This window comes from Hirundo rustica, chromosome 1 (assembly GCF_015227805.2).
Source record: "Hirundo rustica isolate bHirRus1 chromosome 1, bHirRus1.pri.v3, whole genome shotgun sequence".
Classification (NCBI taxonomy): Eukaryota; Metazoa; Chordata; class Aves; order Passeriformes; family Hirundinidae; genus Hirundo; species Hirundo rustica.
Genome location: NC_053450.1, coordinates 42,244,800 through 42,262,622, shown reverse-complemented (window position 1 = coordinate 42,262,622; position 17,823 = coordinate 42,244,800).

Sequence of the window (17,823 nt, the reverse complement as noted above, 5' to 3'; positions counted from 1 at the left end):
GCTTCATTTCACACCTCCCATCTTCCATTCTCTCCATGAGGTTTTTTCTTTCCCTTTTTGTAGCAGTGACTGAGCAATGGCATCCACTGCTAGGGAAAAATCTCCCTACAGAGAGCTGCCTCTGTTTAGACTTCAGTCAGAGGACCCATGAAGCATACTTTGTGGCTACTTATGGTCAGGGCGGTATGCATAGTTTTTTATAAGTTGCACACTGTCAAGACAGGTAATTGTGTAACCTTAGCTGCACTCTGTTTTTTTTCCCCCTTCCCCTAAGGCTGGAGTGGCACCTTGCATTCCAGCCGGTGCCGAGAGCAGGGCTAGCTGTGCTGCTCTACAATCAGCTGCAGTCTGGCTCGTGTTCTGTCCTTCACTGAGGAGGATGATATCAACCCTTTAAGGCTCTCCCCTGGTGCATGTTCCTGGCTGACTGCTCTCCCTTTCATGCACAGTACAGGAAACTACAGGGCACAGCGTATGAAGCACCTTTTTTATCCTCTGCAGCTATGCTTTCCATTGAGAGAAAGGGTAATTATCCTATTTCTGTTTTAGTGTCAGGTACCACACAGTTTATGCATTTGTCTCTTCGAAAACATGTTTTGCTTTGATGTTTGCTTTTCTAATGGGGTTAGTTTGCATAATACCTTCTGCTGCAAAAGAATGCTGAATCTACAGATGAGCTATCACTTCTCAAAATACTGATTGCTATCAGCTGGCTTGCCGAAGGCCTTGGCTGGTGCTCTGCATGCGTGTGTCTGTGCGTGTGTGCACAGTCGGAGGAGGGAGGGAGGGAGGGAGGGAGAAGGTTAATTTCCTTTCTTTGACCAGTTTTGACAAAATGTCTGAAATGAAAGAGATGGATCCATCAGAACATTAACATTTACCTGTTTTCCCAGAGCAGCATGGCAAGCTCTCTACATGCAAGGTTGCGGTTATACGCGGGTAAGGAGTGAGATGACAGGGAAAAGGGAAACGCTGTATTTGTGATACTGGTTTCTACAGTATTTCTGTCATGGTCTTTTTAGCTGAATTTTACACCTGTGGATTTTCCCCAGTGTTGACCTTTAGCAGTGAGGATGTCTAAAGTCACACACATAAAGCATATAGATGCAAAAGTCAGGTCAGGGGACATGAAGCGGAATGGTTGTGGGGAGTGTTATGGGATATACATACATACATAGATATATACACACACAGATACATGCATCCATGGGAGTGAGTATGTATGTAATATTTGCAGTGTACTTCTTTGTTTTCCCAAATGATGCATTAGTACTTGCCCATGCAGACCTCTCTCCAGTGAAATTCCCTGTCTGCTGCCTACTGGCCTGACCTCGTTGCTTTTCAGTGCCTGGTCCTGATGCCTGATTAACTCATAGCAGACAGTAGGAATGTGGGGAGGGAAAATGTTCCTCATTTCCTTCTCTGCGCAAAGAACCTGAACCAGAGACTGCCATTCCTCAGAAAATGCTCTGACAAAGCAGGGGGCAGAGCTTAAAGAATTCCCACCAGCAGCAAGCCTTGAGAGTCAAATTTGAACATTTTTGTTTCAGATTGTTACTTGCTAGACTAGAGCTCTAGGATGTATTTTCATAAAATTCAGGGACTGTCCTTCCTAGAGCATTGCACACTCCTCTGTCTTCAGGATTCATGCAAAACCCTCAAGGATTCAGAGCCCTGTTTCAGTAAATATTCCTGCATTCCAGTGCCGTCTGAATATATCTATTTCCATTCCCCAGAAACGGGGTCCAATTTTTAGAGAAGAAAATTTCTCACAAGACTTTCGGAACGCCTTGACTTTAGTGAGACAATTGGAAATACCACGAGAATGACAATTAAGAAAAAATTGTGCTGACATAATGCCTTCCATCTGTAGATCTGAGAAAGCTTTATGAACATTAATAAATTAGTCCCCTTATTACCCTGTGAGACTAGGATATTATTGTCCCTGCTTTGCAGGGGGGGTAATGAGGGGACTGTTAGGAGTCTAAGGGCCTGGTCTAGCACCCACTGCAGCCTATGGGAAAATTCCCAGTAACTTTACTGGGAGCAGGATTGGTCTGTTAGTGGCTTCCTCAAGGCCACACAGCGAGTGAGCGATAACTTTGGGAACAGGACCCAGAGCCACAGGACTGCTTTGTTCCTTTCCAACCCTCAACTTTCTTCAGGTCTTTCATTACTTTTCTGTCTGGATGAGGTGCCTGAAGTCAAAAGCATAAGGCAACAATATAGAAGGTTCATTTATAGCATTTCAAACCTCAGGAGAAATCTTGGCTCTGGTCTGGTCCGAGGGAGGAGTTTTAGCAAGACCCAATTTTTAAAGAGGTATCTAAGTACTCAGTTCCCATTTTAACGGGCAGGAGAGCCCTAAAGAATTTTAAAAATCAATCTGCAAATAACAACCTTACTCTGACCAGGTAAACTGTCCTTTGTGTGAGCTCCTGGAGAAACTTAGGGGAACTGAAACCTAGCTGAACTAAACCTTGCAAACAGCTCAGCTCCCCAGAGTGTGCTCCCACCCCATGGAAACCCCTCCCCACCCAGGTATGCCCACAGATGAAAGCCACATCTGCTGCTACCAGGAGACACCTGCCTCACCTCAACAGAGCAGCCCACTGGCTCCCCCACCCCAGGGTGGCCCTGGCAGCTTCCCCCCAGGCTCATACCCTCCTTTCCTGGTCTGCCTGCCCGCCTTATTACCTTTCAGACCGGGTTCTCCTACTGCCTTTTTAATTTTTTGCAGCTGGGTTGCTTTCCACCTGCTCTGTGGGTTAACCCTTTCCTTGCCATTATAGACAGTGCAGATGCATGTAGAGACATGCACAGGAAATACAGATGTACAGGAGCCCTGCGCAATGCTATTCCTAATGCTTCCTAAGCACCCTGGTGACAGTGAGAAGAGCAAGTGAGATTTCTGATTGGTGAGAAACAACTTGGTTTTTTTTGGTTTGGTTTTTTTTTTACCAGTCAGGGACAGGTTGATGTTCTGAGCTCACCAAGAAGGATCCTACCAGGCAGGGGAAGGGCTGCTCCTCCTGGGGCTGGTGCTCGAGCAGCAACTCAAGGCTGGCCATCTGGCATCAACCCAGACCCACTCCAGAGCAGGACCTGTCAGGAACTGACCTTCTGCTCTGCACTTTCCAAAAGCTTGAGCAGCCAGCACAAATCCAGGTAGGGCTGTGGGAAAGCTATCCCACCCTTAGCAAAATCTTGTAATGTTAGAGGCCTTCCTACAACACTTTTCAGTTGAGATGGCAAAAGAGCTTTTGAGCCATTACCATGTTGAAAGTCTATATAGATTATTATTTTTTAATGAATGAAATCAAAAGAGAATAGCTTAAGTTTTGATTTGAGACCATGAACTAAAGGCAGAGGTAATGGAATAACCCTGGAGACTCCTTAGAATTGAATTCAGTCACAGTCTGTGTAGCTGTTTTTTGACGGATTGTAACAAAATCACGCTACCCATAGGGCAAGTACTTACACAGACTCCACAGTAGTCCCTTTCTGAAGCACTTCATACAAGGGAAAGTTGTTTAAGAGGGAGCTGTGTTGCTCAGCAACACTATGTATTTAATTTTTTTTTTTTTTTTAACATTTCATAGCTCATGGGATTTTAGGCACTACAGCTAATTTATATGAAGGCTCCACTGTAGTTTTCTGAAGTTTATTTAACAGTATGAAAACATTTCCAAATAAATTATGTAATCTACAAGATATGTATGTTATTTTTGTGCTGCTTTGCTGGTATTTCTACTAAAGTACCATTTGATAGGGCTTGAAGCTGAACTGGGATATCATCTGTTCATTCACTGATTGAAATTATTATTTGGGTAGCCTCACCCTGCTGCCCACTAAGAGATAGGGAGAACCCTTTTACAATTCAACCCATTATTTATCTTTATATGTTTTATACAAGTAAAAACCTGGTTGAAAAGCATGCAGGGAAAGAACCTGAGGCTCTAAACAGTTACAGGTATTCAACCTGATTCCAAAGACACAGTTTCCTCCCCTTTAAATAAATAAGATAGCTCAATCCCTAATAATTTCCCCCTCTGACATACCATGTTTATGGAACTACAAGATTTATATGGAAGTTTATGTGCCTATGCTCACTCTGCTAAATGCTGTTTCTTGAGAGTGACCATTAAGGGGCACAAATAAAGCCTGAGAAAGGTTTGTGGCTATATATTGGTAAGGCAAGTTTTTCTTCACCCAGCTCCCCCTGCTCCTGGAAAGCTTCCACACCTTCTGGCCTCGTTACCCATGTTCCTAGTTTCCTCATTACTTGCTCTCATCTACTGCTGGGCAAATCCTGCAAAACAGTATTCATAACATATGTTCAAAGACAGCCCACACTAACTGACATGCCTCTTTAATGCACTTTCTGTGAACAGGGGCACAAGCAAATATTTGTTCACATAAATACTGCTGAAAGAGAATCTTCCATGGGTAACCACTGATGTCTGTAATTGCAGAAGGGTTGGGGCTTGGGGGAGAAAGGTGTGGAAGATGGGTTGGTATCGTCATTTTGAAAGCACTTTGTGGTTTTGACAGTTAGGAAGTAAGTTATGTGATAACTTATTGTTTTCTGATAACTTCTGCTCATTGTGTTGCTCAGTCAAATTCCCAAATCCTCCCTTCAAGAACAAAATCTCATTCCAGAGAGAAGTGTGAGCATGATCTGTTAGTGCAACTGGACAGCAATAAACCATCATACATAATCAAGAATAACGAATGGTTCTGTACTAGCCCAGGTCTTTCCAAGAGTAAGGTACAAGTGACTTTGGAGGCTTGATGAGACGCTGCTGAAGACAGAAAATACACTCATTTTTGTTCCCATCACTTAGAGGTGTCCCAGAATTAGGTCATCTGTAAGCTGGCAGGTACTTTGGCCAAGGGGTCCTATAGCCTTCATCAGGGGCTTTGGGTGGTAATAAACTAAAGGAAGCTGTGACAGTGGCAGAGAGGATAATTTGGTTCAGGAGACAGCCATTGCAATGTGATGAGAGCTTAACATGTGCTGCTTTCCACAGAGCTTAGGATATGGTTAACATTTATAAGAAAGGGGTGTTAGCTGCTTGAAAAATGAGAAAGGTTATCCTTAGTAACTGTGTATTTGCATTTCAAAGTGGTAATTATAGGTATGTGTACACACAATTAAATAGGCTGCACAGAGTGAAAATAAACAAATAATCAGTGCTATTAGGCAAGGCTTAATGAACATTTTTGTTATAACATAAATTAATATATGTTCTTTGAAAGAACAACAAAATGAAGTGTTTCTGTTTGAGATTCTCAAGAATTATACAAACAACAAATGAGCTAAAAAAAACTAAAGGTGTAAAAACCCTTTGACAGCAACATGTACTTTTAAGCATCCAGAAAATGGACCTGCCCAGTTATCCCTATGCAAGCTTTTTCATTCCCTTTGGTAATACATTCAGCAAGTTGCTCTGAACTCTAGGCAATCAGACACATAGATGGCATACCTAAGGCTTGCTCCAGCAGGCTCCATTGACGTTTGCACTGTTGGAACCCATTCTAACACAGCTTTTTATGAATATGTAACATGCAAACTGGATCTTGCCCAAGACCTGCTTCAGTTTTAATGACTCTGCTCCTGTTTGCACACACTGACTGCAAACTATTTATCTGTAGGTGAGCTAAGCAGATCCAGGAAATGTTAGCCATTTTGACTTTGGGGTTTGGTGACAGGAATTGTACGCCAGCTGCTCTTTCTTGCAAACATTCCTCACATTTCTGACACACAGTAGGGTGGATGCATGTTGTGTAACAGCGTTTTAACCTTAGCATTTAACTGGTCAAGTGACAAAATGCTGAAAGAAAACTAGTGTGTTCAAATGACATTGGCCAATACTTATCTCACATACCAAATAACCACTCTATTTACTGTGGCTAGTCCTGGAAAAAAAAAATCTCTGCTTGGAAAAAAAAGGGCTTTGTAAAGTCCTGTCTTCACTGTGTTATACTGCCTGAGGACAGCAGCAACAGCAAAGTGACCTGCTCCAGCCACATGCCTTAAAGGATTGTCTCAAGAAAATTAGAGTGTAGCTGAGTCTCTGTGTCCATTCAGCCTAAGTAAAGACTTCTGTGCAGAATGTGCTCTCTCAGTTAGCTATGTCTTGATTTTAATTAGAATCTAGTAACTGGACAATTTTACCCTTTCCCATAAAATAATTTTTCAAGGCAATTCTCTACTCCATTTTTCGTCTGATTTCCCCATGTCTTGGACTGGGGTTTGACGCTGAGTTCAAATATGTTCCAAGCTTGTTTGCTAAACCTCATCATCCTCTTGCATTCTCAGCATGCTATTGTACTGCCTAATCCTTGGTGGTAATCTGCCTTTTCAGATCAGTGCTTTCCTGGTATTATCAGAGAGATCAAAAAGAGTTTTCAGCTGGCTGAAAGCATCACTTAACACAGTAGAGATATCTGGACCTGCATCTACCTATGTGTCTGCAGTTTAAAAATACGAAAATGCTTTTGAAACAAACCAATAAAAATAAATCGGAGTTGTAGCTGAGTTCTTAATGAGTGCAAAGCAAAATAGAAGATGTAGAAAGTAATTATACTGTCATTATATCACCTCCTAGGCAGCACTGTATTCAAGTCTAACAATTAGTATTTCCACTTCCAGATCCATATAGAATCCCAGTTTACCAGACAGCTTAATTAGTAAGGTATGATTTTCCTTTTGCCTTGAAAAAGAAAAAAGAAAAAAATGAAAGGAAAAGAAAAGAAAAGAAAAGAAAAGAAAAGAAAAGAAAAGAAAAGAAAAGAAAAGAAAAGAAAAGAAAAGAAAAAAAAGAAAAGTGTTGTCTGTCCTGATCAAAATAATACTTGCTTCCATAACACTTACTATATATGTATGTCTAAAATATCTTGCTGTAATTTTTTAGGGGTTTTATTTTCCTTTGTGAATAAAACTCCCAATCAAACACTGTACAATTTTTACAAAGCTTACAGCTTTTTCTCTGTTAAAAGGCAGTTTCTTGAAAAAAAAATCCAGTACTTTTTGACCAGTGCTACCTGTTGTGAAGATTTTTGTTTGTTTTAATGTTCTTATCATCTCTATTTTTAACATAGCCCTCAGCAGATAAACTATTAAAAACTGAGAGAAACTTCTCACTAGGAGAGAAATGAAGTGGTTTAATATTCTGTGAGAATTTAGAAATGTTGCATGGGTTTTGTCATACAGGATACCTTCCAAAATGTTGTTTCATATCCCTAAACTTAGGGCTGGCTATGCAGGTGCTCTGATTTTACATACAATTATGTTAAGTGATATCAACCCCTCTACCAGATAAAGGCTGAAGCTCCATTGTGCAGGGAATGAACAATAGTTTCTGAGCATGTGAGGACATAACTGACTTGAACCACAAGTAGGTCCTGAAGAAGGCAGCTGCAGCTTCTGTTGTGTCACAGAGGTAAGGGGGAGGCAAAGTGGTGGATACATCTGATGCCAGCCATGCTGATGTATGTCTCTGATGTCCATTAGCATACTCGACCTGACTGAAGCAATAGTGAGCAGGGAAATGCCTGTGGAAGCACTGCCAGGTCACCCCTGCTGCTGTTCCTAGAGCTGCCCTTCCCTTTGGCACTCTGAGTGAGCCGTGTCATCTCTGCTTTGCACTCACAGGCTGTGTAATGGGCTTGGCAGGTTGCTCATGCTGTTGAGAAGTGTTGCCATGACTAATGTAGGAGGACAGCCTTCCCTTAAAGCTTTTGTACTCCAGAATTCCTAATAAAGTGTTGCTGTGTAAAAATGGGACAAAATAGGAGATAAAAACTGTTCACTAAATCTTTCCGGAGTGAAATGAGTTTGGCACCCTCAGCTTATGCTGTGGCCCAAGTCCTACAATTGGATGAGCAGAGTAGAAATTCAGCCTGATCTAACAGAAAAAAGATTTATGCTTATATTGCTCAGAGAATCTAGATAAGGAAGGGTGAGCAAAATATAGCCTAGGTCTGATTATCACTAAGACCACCACGCTACCCCCCTCCCTGATGGCTGCTCTGGAAGGACCTAGTGAACAAAATCCAACAAAACCGGCGTAAAACTGGGGGACATATGCAAGATGTGGCCTGTCCCTTAGTGGGGTCCCATTGTCTTCAGGTATCCAACAGGATGATATGCTTTGCAGTCAGCACTTGCTGTGGTGTGGTACAACCTGTTTGTGAGTTACATGTATATTCTTGTACAAAGTCTGTGAACGTGCATTGAACTCCTCTGCCTTTTCATCTCCTGTGCAGGGTACTTGCAATGTTGTTCTCATTTTCTAATCAACTGCACTTATTGCTTGGGGGCCTTTGCCTTCATGTTGCTACACTGTACTAACTGTCACATCTGTTTCTAGACACCTGTCATCATTGCACTTGGTAGAAGACAATTTCAGAGGTCTCTTCCCCTTCCCCTTCCCCTTCCCCTTCCCCTTCCCCTTCCCCTTCCCTTCCCCTTCCCCTTCCCCTTCCCCTTCCCTTCCCCTTCCCCTTCCTTCTTCCCCTGCTGTGTTGAGTGAGAATGAACTTGTCTTGCATTTCTTCTTCCTCCTCCAACAATGATCAATTACTAGAATGCTGCAATATATATATACACACACACATGACTATTCATGAGTTTTTTTACAGACATTAAAATTGCCATTTAATGACTGTAATTTGGACTCAAATATTACTGTATTTTGAAATTCTTTCCAATATCTCCTTCTGATGTAACATGTTTGACTTAAAAACAGGACAAACCAAAAAGAAATCCTTCCATAATGGTGATATCACAGCAACACAAAAAAACCCAAAAAAACCCCAAAACAAAACAAACAAACAAACAAAAAAACCCAAACAAAACCCAAAAAACAGTCACTATTGTTGAGATTGTTAGAATAAGAGAAATAGGTTTTCTTGCCCAAATAAGCTAATTATGAGATCTGTTTCAAAGTAAAGTATCTCTAGCAAAAAAATTGCCCATGACTCTGTAGACAGATGCATGGCTCCATTTCTTCCTCATCAGAACCAGCTTGAATTCTTTTAACGTGTGGGGCTAGACATCACTGTTCTGGACAAAGACATGAAAATGATAGTTAAGTCAGTTGTTTCAAGCATTGTACTTGCTGTGTTAAGTGAATTTCTTTATGTTAATACATTTTTTTTTTTTTTGCAAGAGAATTACCTCACAATTACAGGATACAAAATATTTCCTCTGTACCTCTGAGATGAGCAAAACTATTATTATTTTTGGCCTCTGGCTGGTTCTAAACTTTACTCTGAGCCCTTTGACAGGCCTGCCCATCCATAGTTCTAAGATCTTCATGAAGGGATAGACAAGACACACTTATTTCTGTAGTTTGTAGAACCAAATGGGAGAGAAATACAGAGTAAGAGGAGGAACATGTGCCCAAGCAGTGTGCCTTTGTGTGGAAGTGGGGCATGATTTGGGTGAGAAGCAGACACTCTTTGAAGCTGCTTCTTCTGCCCGAGTAGTTATCAAGGAGAAAGTTGGACTGAACTCTTCTTACATATCATATTTCAGCAATATTTTATATATACTGTAAAGGTAAACCAAAATTGATACTGAATGCAACCATGCAGCAAATAGCAAAGGGTTGTGTTCAAAAGTCTTCTACAACCAAGTTAAACTCTTCCTTGAATTATCTTGTATCTATCCATTAGGTCTTACATTCCTGAAGTAAAACTACATGGTTGATGGTTCTATTATTCCCTCAAAATATTTGCAACACACCTCTTTTGGCATTCTGTAACATGAACCTGAAATATGAACATGAAATCCAGTCCTTGAAATTTTTGTTTGCTACAAAATCCTTCTTCAGGATAGTGTCAAACTACTAGAAAAGACACTGATGTAGAAGCCTCAACTTAAATCTTCTATTCCAATGAAAACTGATTTTGTACAAAGAATAAATTATCTATTAGCAGTCCAGAGAATGCTCTTGTGGCACAGTTCACCTAAGGGACTCAACACTTAAGTTAAGAAACATAAGTCCAAGATTTTATTCTGAAGCAGATAGAACAGAAATATGAACTCAAGTTTTCCCACACTCTGGTACGTGACCTAACCAAAAGGGCAACCTGGGACAGAGTTTCCACAGTTGTTTCCAGTTATTTGTTTGTCTCTCCCTGCCAACCCCACCCTTATATTTTGACCAAAAAATGATCATCATCCTGAGAAACTTCTCCTAAAACAAATCTAGTGAAAACTCACAGAGATAGTTTTGGTTTCAAGGAATTTGTGATTTTTTTTTAAGAAAAAAACCCAAACCAAATAAATCCCCAAACACTGAATTGAAAGATTTCCAACAGGCTCTGCTTCAGTATTGTGTGACTGGACTATTTCCTATGACATTGGAAAAGTAGTCTGTGTACCTGTCATAGAGTCATGACTTCCATTTAACTAAGTAATGGTGTTTTGTATGCCTTGACATACACTAGGACTCACCAAACTACCACAAATCCTATTGTATAATGAAGCAGAAGTCTGCCTTCATTTGCTTCTCTAGCAGTGCACTAAATAGTATTTTTGCCTTTTATTTTAGGAAGCTTAAGGGAGAAAGAGAAGGTGAAAAAAAGAACAAGTTTTCAAAGACTGATGTACTTCCAAGCAGATTACATAGGCATAAAAATCAAACCAATAATGTGTAAAAACCAAATCAGTAATGTGTTTTCAAACTATTTCAGTATGCTCACTGTGCTCCCAGAATGAGTTATTTTAACATTTATGGAGATGGTGGCCTTTGAGGCATGAAATTTTCTAAGAAATACTGATGAGTTTCTAAGCTACAAACTCAAATAGATAAAGAGACTGTGGAAAATGAAGGAAACGAAAGGAACTCTGACCTCTTTTAATTATGTTGTGTATGATCACTATTAAATTATACCTTTGACGTTATTAAGGTGTGTTAACAGACTCTGACAGTCATGAAACAAGCCATTTCCCATCTTTTGCGGTGCCAAGGAATAGAAGCCTGATTCCCTGAAAACCTGAGGAAAAAGTCAGATGAATGCCCATGAGGAGAAGGTGCTGGAAGCCGTCATCTTTTGGGAGATATGAAAGTTCCCGCGTGATGTTCCCACGGCTCTGCAGAACGGGCTCGGCCAACCACCACCTCTGGAAAAGCTGTTGAACTGAAACGTCAAGACACACTCTCCCTGCCTGTGTACTGGTATTACTAACAGTCCTGGGAATCAGAATTGGATTAGGGGATTTCTGGTAGGCTTAGAAGAGAGAGGAAGAAAAGGTATCCCACCATCTTCCATGCATCGCTGCCAGATGTGTGCTGCTCCCAGTTAGATGTGATTTCAGCTCATGACTTATGAGGTGCTGTTTCATTCTGCACTTGGTGCAAGGTTCCCTGAGCCTGCCAGATTTCCCTGTGACCAAAGTGTAAGTGTGATTCCCACCTAAACTTTTCCCCAATTAGCAGTTTTACTAGAGTGTTGGCAGTCCCACCCATTTGTGGATGTCAGAGCAAATATCTTGACCCTCAGTCATTGTTAACTTTTAAACTAAATATAGAAAATTTCATTTTGCTGACTTCTTGTGGGAGAGATTCAGCTTTACATCCAGTTTGTGCAAGAAAAAGAAATGAAACTTGTTAATAGAATCTGGCAGTACTACTAAGCTTGTTATATTGCTTCAGTAATGGTGATAATATGAGAAGACAGAATGAATATTGTCCTGTTAAAGAAGTGTTTGCATAAAATTTAAAAATAACCCACATAAATTCCTTATTCAACTCTTTCAACTAATTTCAAGCTCAGAGATCAAAAAAGACACCAATCAGGTTCAAAAAATCTGGCCCTAAACAAATATTTATTAAAGATGAGTGACCAGTGTTCAGACATGCACGTCTAATTTTGAAGCTAGAAGTTCATTTCTAGGTAGGTGCGAGAACTACAGCTAATTGTGTTTCCTTTTATTGATTATTCTCCAGGGGACATTTCAACATTTAATGACAATCTAAACAGCTGAAAATTTTAGACTGAGAAATAGAGGGTTAATTTTAATGGATGCATTACCATATGTGGATTAAAGTGTTTTATACCTGAGCTTTTGGCTATATACCAGGTTTCTTCTCTAGCATGCATCTGAGGAGTAGGATCATCATCTCTTCCTTCTTGCCACAAGTAGTATGTTGCTTGTGTCCTTGGCTAGAAGGCCTTGCTGCTGAAAATTGAAAATTATTTCAGGTTCATTTTATTGCTGAATTGTTCTTCTGTCTGGTCATCTGGAAGCTGAGGTTTTCTGAAGAGAGGAGAAACTTCAGATGTAAAAATATTGTTAATTCAAGAGCTTTCATTATCCGTCAGAATGCATTTTTTATGGAAAATTTTCAATTATCTTTAGCTAGATTTTTTTTTGTGCTGGCAAAACTCTTCAAAAGAATTAAGAGAGTGTTAATAAAATAGCAAGCTCAACCATTAGACAAAAGGGTCTTGTAATGGGTTAAGTTAACTTTAAATTTTTCTTGCCAGTTGGAAGGTATATTAAAACATATCCCCAAACCAAGAGACAGCCAGCGGGTCTAATTTTAGGGTTACCAGCTGTTTATATTTGGTGATGCCTGTCATTACAGAACAATTTCTGTGTCTGTGGCTAGAGATTCTAGTGCCAAACAGAAGAGTAATAGAGAGAGAGGAGCAGTGTAGATTGGTTAACCTTCTCTTTGTGGCAAGCCGATTATCTGCTCATCGGTCTTACACTGTTAGTGGGTACTGGCCATCGTCATAGCTAGTTGGCTAAAAATGATCCCCAAATTAAGCCTTCTGCCTCTGAGAGCAAGACTGGCCTTTCTTGTTGAACTCTTACTAGGGCTCTGTGCTATGAGATCAAAACGGGAGACAGACAGAAAGGAAAGAAGGGAAAAAATTAAATTTTGACCGAACCACTTATATAATTGAGTAACTCAGTGTGTTAGTTGTTTTATGATTTTTATTGGCCTTTTTAATGCCTAAGTGAGCGATATGTGTTGCCAGACTATCATGTCATCTGGTTCTTTTGTGGTATCCCCACAAGTTAGGAAAGTCTCATGAGAAAGCCAAATGTCATAGTTTGTTAGTGCTATAAAACACCAGAATGCTGCAAAACTATGAGGAAAACATAAAATCATAAGCTCTTCTGTATTTTCATGGTTATGGTCCTCTTTGAAAGGGCACATTTCTGAGAGGCCTTTGGTATAAGCCTTTCATGAGACATATTCAAGAACTCTCGTATCAGTTCCCTCTGCCACAGTTTATACTAGGACTTTGCTAAGAAAGCATGTTACTTCAGCCTCCTAATGACTTTTCAGAGATACTAAGATTTCACAAAGTCCTTATTCCCCAGAAAAATTCTGGTGAGATTTCTTTGCTTGTGTAAACATCCCCTTCATCCTAAACGTAACTGAGTGAGAAGATTCACTTGGAATTAGTAGGGCAGTTTCAGGGACTTTTTTTTTTTTTCTCTCTAGAACAAAAGATAGGAGCTTTTTCTCCAGCTGAAAGTTTATCTTTAAGTCTCTTTAGGAATACTTGAGGACTCATTATTGTTGCTGTTACAGAAATATTTGTATCTGTCACCCAATGTGAATGTTAACATGCTACTAAGTACAAAAAGATATGCCTTTGGGAGAAACTGGAGTTTAAACATGTGCAAAATGGAGGAGCAAACCCATATTTCACAGCCCAGAATCTGATGTAGAAAGAGACTAAATAAGTTTCTCAAACCTTTCACAATAAATCATCACTGCTCTAAGAAAAATCTTGATTTGGATTATGAGAAGTATCAAAAATAGTATCAAAAAATAGCGTGGCCAGCAGGACCAGGGCAGGGGGTTGTCCTACTGTACTCAGCACAGATGAGGCCAAACCTCACGTGTGTCCAGAGAAGACGGTGAGGGTCTAGAGAGTTAAGCTGTATGAGGAGCAGCTAAGGGGGCTGGGAGTGTTTAACCTGGAGAGGAGGCTTCAGGGAGACATTATTACTCTCTAAAACCACCTGAGAGGAGGTTGTAGACAAGTGGTGGTCAGTCCCTTCTCTCAGATGACAAGTGATAGAACAAGAGGAAATGGCCTCACATTCCACCAGGGGAGGCTCAGATCAGGGACCAGGAAGAATTTCTTTGTGGAAAGGGTTTTTAAGCATTGGAACAGACTGTCTAGGGAGGTAGTGAAGTCAACATCCCTGGAGCTGTTCAAGAAATGACTAGACATGGCACTTAGTGCTGTGGTCTAGTTGACAAGTGATTGGTCAAAAGTTGGACTAATGATCTAGGAGTGTAATCCTGCAATGATTCTGTGAAGAAGCTTTTTGGAGATTCATGAGAATTTTTAAATGAGAATTTATCCTAATTAACTCTTTTATTCTTCTTTTACCTGTCTCAGAATCAGTATTAAGCCTTGCTGAGTACGTATTGAAAGCCTTGATGAAACCAGACGGATTCACCCAAGTCAATGAGGCGAAACTCACTGTCCATGCAAAGAATCTGGTTATAATGAATTTTCTTTTGTGGTGAGCAGAAGGACAATAGGAAACTTTCAAGTGTGTTTTTTCTGCTAGTTTTTTAAGATATTTGAGTAGGGAAATCTCAGGCTTCTTTCAATGCAACAAAATGTCAGTGTTCTATGATGTCCCCTCAAACATACAAAGAATAATATATTGCTACCCTATTCTCAGAAAACACAGCTGAAGTTCATATTCTGTATGCTGTGTAGAGCATTAGATAACCAAAGAGTCCTACTCATAAACCAGCTACTTTTCCTGAACGGCAGTAGTGCAGTGCTAAGACTAACTTAGTCCTTTTAGGACATTTGTTCTGTGCTAACTTAATGTTGATTTGTACTCATTGTCACAATGAGCAAGGTAGAAGGTTTCTTTTAAAAACCAAGAAAGGAAAGCAATTTATGCAAATTGTAGCGGAAAGTCTGTAGCAAATGACTAGGAACAGACATATCTTAATTACAATATCATTTTATTGTTTTGTAGGATTAGAACATAACAGGAGACCACACTGATGTGAAAACCTCCTGTCACTGCCATCAGTTTTTGTTTGTTTGTTTGTTTTTGTTTGTTTGTTTTCTAACAAAGGATTAATTCCTATTATATTTGGTGACAATTATGAATGAAGAGAAGTAAATAATTCACACTAGGTGCACTTTTTTCCTTTTCACAGTCCCTTTTGTTTTCTGCTAACTTTTCAGTGCATTTTGTGTTTGTTTCCATACCCCTCTTACTCACATAAACTTCCCTTGGGTGTGACAGTGACACTAAATTAGATCATAGTGACAGCAAGATTTTGGGACCTGTCAGCTATTTAAAGTATGGCAGACAAATAGGGAGCTCTCTGCCTTGGTACTGGTTTATACCTGAATTGTGCTTGGCACATGTCTAATTTCCAAGAGAAACAGAGAGTATGGAATGGCAGGCAGGCATGGTCACAACAGGTTACAGTGAGGTATGTCATTTCAGAGCGTGCAATTTCCTCTTTGAGTCATTTTGCAAGAAAGGTTGAATCACTACATCCTCTCTTTTTGACTGCGGTTCTGCCTCTGCATATCAATGCCATGACTAGATCTGAGGTGGATGCACCTTTTTAATGTTAACAGCAGGTAAATGCCACACACTGCAGCAGAGTGGCTGCCCCCTTTGCAAAGCTTTTGGAAGAAGTCAGAAAGCATGCAAAGTACACTTTCAATTTTCACAAGTGATCAAGCATGGAAACTTCTAGGCAAATAATATGGGATCTGAGTCATAAAAAAAAAAAAAAAGAAAATAAAATTATTAACCTGTTTTGTTTTGTTTTAAATTTGACATGTGAAGAGCTGAAGAATTCTGTCTCACAGTTGTTCAGGGAACCAGATTCAAACCATGCTAACCTGTTTTATTAACGAAAAAATTTGCGGTATGATTTGCTGTTTACAAAAGTCTCTATTCCCCAGTCAAAGCCCAAACAGCTCTTTCATTTGGCGAGGTCCTATTTGTTTAGAGTTTTTAGAATTTTCTGTGTCACTAAAACTGCAGCTTTGACATCTGACATCTAACATCAGTTTTTTTTGTTTTGTTCTTTTTTCAGCCTTTCAACAGAAAGGTAGCAGCAATTCCCAGTGGCAGCTTCCCAGAGCAGAGGGACTACCCCAGTGGATAGTTCATTTGTTATGCAGCATCTGGGATTCTTTTCAGCGTCTCCAGTTACTGGCCTGATCCAATTTCCATTAACATCAAGTATAATGTTCCCATGACTTCAGTGGGGACCAGAACTAGATCCTAAACTTCTGTTGACACTAAACATTGGAACAGGAAGTGGACTATGTTGCTGAGTTGTATGTAGAACAAAAAAGACCTGAAACTCTATGTTCATAAGCTATAAAGGATACACAGAATGCAAATACATGATCTTGCAGAGGGTTTTAAATTTTTTTTTAGTGTTGTTGTTTATTTTTTATGGGGTTTGATGTCTAATATAGTAAAGAAAAGGACTTAATAGTCTCAGGATCATGAACTCCACATTGTCATACTGTCTTCCTACACATGTGAAAGGATGACATCTGTTAATATTCTGATGTCTGTAAGATAAATCAGTGCCAACAGGAAAAGACAGCTCCATTAGAAACAAATGGTTCTAACACAATATCTAGTGACAGGTATTTGCAGAGTTTTGGAGGCACCATTTCAATACAAACTGTGATTATACATGGTATTTAGGAATGGTGACTTGTCACTTGTAAATGGAGATACTGTTATGGAGCAAGAATTGTCATAAAAGACATTTAATTTAGAGGGCAACCTCAAAGCTCAGGCTGTTTTTTATTAAGAACTCTCTTTTTAGTGTATGAAGCTACAGCCCAGCTGCTTATTGGCAACACACAGAATCACAAGCAGTGGCAGAATTACCCCCTTTATAATGTCCCTGGGACACAAGCAATGTGATCATTATAAAATGGTGCACTTACAAGCTTAACACATGCAGTATAATTTTGGTTTGATGTACACTGTGTAGGAAAAGATTATGTGCATAATGAGAGTGAAGTCATCTACTACTTGAACAGGGAGTGTCTTGCCAAGAGAGCTTCCCTCCCACAGGGATCCTCCAAAGTACAGCTGGGTGAAATAGTTTGCCTAGAGCCTGTTCTTGAGAAAAGCAGAGGATTTTCACTCATATAGTTATTCAGGTTAATTTCAATGCATAATTTTTCCTTGGAAAAAAAAAAAAAAAAAAGAAAAAAATCAACAAACAAAGCATCCAAAACTAACCAACCGACCAAAGAAAAAATAAAAACCCAAACTCGAATCAAAAAGCCTTTCTCTGTTTTTTAGAAACATCAGTGTTTTGGAGCCTTGCGAAATGCAATAAACATAATAAAGATGTGGATTCAAAGTACTGGTCCCCACCCTGGAAATAGACAATTTCAAGTGGGAGTTGATCATGATCTGGTTGTTCTAAATGAAATCCTGCTTATAAGATAAATCACGATTTGGGTTGTCCCAAAACATAGTGGTCTTCTCTTTATCCATTAGGGTTTACTCACTGACCTATGAAAGCAACTTTGTGGCCTAGCTCAGACCAGGAGCCTTTTATTTCAGCCAGCCTCTAAAAACCTTCTGCTTTACACTACTCTCTGAACTCTGGCTTTGCTCCACAAGCCAGGATAGAGAATAAATATCATTTTGTATCCTGCTAGCATACTTGAGAGGCATCACGATTGCAAGAGTCCCTTCCTCTTCTGAGAATGCGATGTGTACAATGTGGGCTACCCTATTCTTTTGCAGGCTATGCAGTGTGGGACTAGGTTACTGTGTTTCTGCTTCCATATCAT